This window comes from Adiantum capillus-veneris, chromosome 23 (genome assembly GCF_014529385.1).
Source record: "Adiantum capillus-veneris isolate H3 chromosome 23, ASM1452938v2, whole genome shotgun sequence".
NCBI lineage: Eukaryota > Viridiplantae > Streptophyta > Polypodiopsida > Polypodiales > Pteridaceae > Adiantum > Adiantum capillus-veneris.
In genome coordinates this window covers 130,127,099-130,129,987 of record NC_140953.1, presented here as the reverse complement: position 1 = coordinate 130,129,987, position 2,889 = coordinate 130,127,099, and positions in this window count along the sequence as shown.

Below are 2,889 nucleotides of genomic sequence, written 5' to 3'. Positions count from 1 at the left end.
GCGCGAGCTAAGCCGCTACCCGTTTCGTGCAGGTCCGCCATGGCCTCTTGTCCAAACAAGGGATCTTTCTCGCGCGGCCAGCGGCCAGTCTTCCTCCCGGCTCTATAGGGGCGGTGTCCCATCACCCGACCGAGAGAGAGAGAGAGAGAGAGAGAGAGAGAGAGAGAGAGAGAGAGAGAGAGAGAGAGAGAGAGAGAGAGAGAGAGAGAGAGAGAGAGAGAGAGAGAGAGAGAGAGAGAGATCATGCAACCAAGCCTGCAAGGCTTCCTCCTCCTCCATAGCTCCTCCCTCCCCCTGGCTCTGATACCAATGTAAGACCTAGGGAACTGAGACATAGGATCCTCCTCCCTACCGCCCTTTATATAGGCCTAGCTCCTAGATCTTGCCCTAAGTGGATCCCTAGTCCACACTAGTCCAGTCCAGGCCCTTGGCCTAGGTCCCTGACCCCCTAGGTTGGACCTTGCCCCGTAGGACCCTTGTCCTGACATTATAGAGCCACTCCGTCAGGAGTGAGCCTATTTGCCAGGCTTTTGGTAGCGTATGTAGACCATTTGTGGATTTGTTTACTGAGACACCGTGTGTCTAGTTTTTATGCGATTTGGTGAGTTTTTGAGTTTTTACTTAGTTTCTAGGAAAACTCTGTCGGATTTTTCCCAGATTCCTGACATGGTTTGCACGTATTCACCTTGCTCTCTGATGGTTTAGTGGTCAAGTTGACTCCCACGTTGACTCCCACTCTGGCAATTATCTACAGTTTTTTGGCTCACGGTTTGCGTTGAGTTTTGACTCATTTTCCAAAGGAAATTTCTCTTTGTTTTTCCCGTCTTCTCGCCATAAAAGTTCCCAATGTTATGCCATCTTGTATAGTGGTCGAAATATTCCCACTTTGACAGTGATCGAGTGATTACTCTCATTTTGACAGGTTTTGTCAATTTGGACACAGTTTGGTGTTCTTGTACCCACTCTCGCAGGAGTGAGGATTGTGATTGTGTATGCTTGTGTGGCTACAAATAGACAATCACATGTTTCACAGGTTTTTGCATATATTTTTTATGGCAGTTTCTCTCATGGATGCGTTTTGAGCTAGTTTGTTCTCTACTTGCATGTATGGTTATGCGCTTTATGCTAAGTTGAGTTGTTTGTCCCAGTTTATGCTTGCAGATTTTGCAGATTGTGGAGTTGCTTTTAGGCATATGTGAGCGTCAGTTTTGATGCGATTGATCATGATTTTGAGCATTATGTAGTGGTCGAGTTACCTCCCACTTTGTTGCCGGTTTGGTATGGTTTATGGTTGAGATTGTACTTGAGGTTTAGCTCAGTTTACAGGGGAGATTCTGTCAAATTTTCCCGGATTTCTCGCCATACTTTGTCTCTTAGCCATTCATTTATAGTATGCTCATAGTGGTTACATGTTTCTTTTGATTTTGCCTCATGTTCTCACATCGACGCATATTCCGAGCGTGAGACTACAGCATGCAGGTTACAGGTTTTCACTATTGAGCTACTGGTTGGTTTATGCTTGATTAGCATAGTGATTGAGTGATCTCCCACTATGTTGCCATTTTGGCATTCACTTATGGCAGCAAACATGTGTGACATTGAGAGACGGCGGTCTCGTTCTTGCCAATACATACGTTGTTGGCATTGCAGTCACACAGGGCACATTAGACATCGTTGTTTCAGGCGTATGAGACAGCAGCGGAGATAGCGGTCACACAGGGCACATTAGACGTCGTTGTTTCAGACGTATGAGACAGCAACAGAGATGTACTCGAGATGCAGGTACGGCTTTGACAGATGTTAGAGAGACAGTTCCAGTGGCAGTCTATGCCAGTGACGGTGATGTCACGCTTGCCTCCAATGTACCTCTTGCAGATTTGTCTATGGTTAACACACTTTCTCCACAGTGGTTACTAGATAGCGCTGCAGTTTTCCACGTCACACCATGTTGTGAGTGGTTTAGCACATTTTCTAGTGGGAGACTTGGTTGTGTGCACTTGGCCGATGGTTTGGTGTTTGACATAGAGGGTGCAGGAGATGTTTGTTTGTCATTGCCCCCTGGCGCGTCATACACGCTACGACATGTAGGCTATGTTCCTCAGTTGAGACATAGCTTGATCTTAGTGAGATAGTTGGCAGCTTTTGGTTGTCAAGTACTGCTTAGAGAGAAGTCTTTCCAAATGCATTGCGGTTCACTAATGATTGCCAGAGGAGCCCACAGTGGCCTGGTATATCCTATGCATGTGTCTGAGGTTTGTGATGGCATAGTCTCGATTTTGTTTCTAGCATGCTTTGAGTGAGAGACGAGACGTGTCTTTTTTGCCAGTGATCTCCATCATGCTCAGGAGACAGAGCATTTAGTTGTGCAGGATATGCTACTAGACTCTGTAGAGACAGAGATAGAGTGGCAGTGCTCTAGTGAGACACAGCAGGTGTTGTTAGACTTTGTGCAGGCAGAGGTAGAGTAGGTTTGTTTCCTAGAGACACAGACAGAGCTGACAGATATGGAGTTTTTTGACGTGCTCATGTTAGAGGCTGATGAGTTGGTTCTAGGATGCATAGTTTTGCCTATGGGTGAGAGGGACGTAGCTTCCCTAGTATCGGTGTTGACACATCCATACGCGATGGGTAGTCCTGAGGATGCAGTGATTGCAGATAGCGCAGGGGAGGCGAGTACAGCCAGTCTTCTGCATATTTCGTTGGCGTCCGGGCGTCTCATGTTCGACTTGTTACTGTCGAGGCCCAACCTAGCAGCTGCAGTGGAAGCATTTACAATAGGATTGTCAGCCGTACGGTGGCTGACACTAGCATGACGCTTCGTGGATCTCAGTGTTGTCTCAAAAATTTTACATACATAAGGTCTTGCATCGTTTCAATATGGAGAGGAGA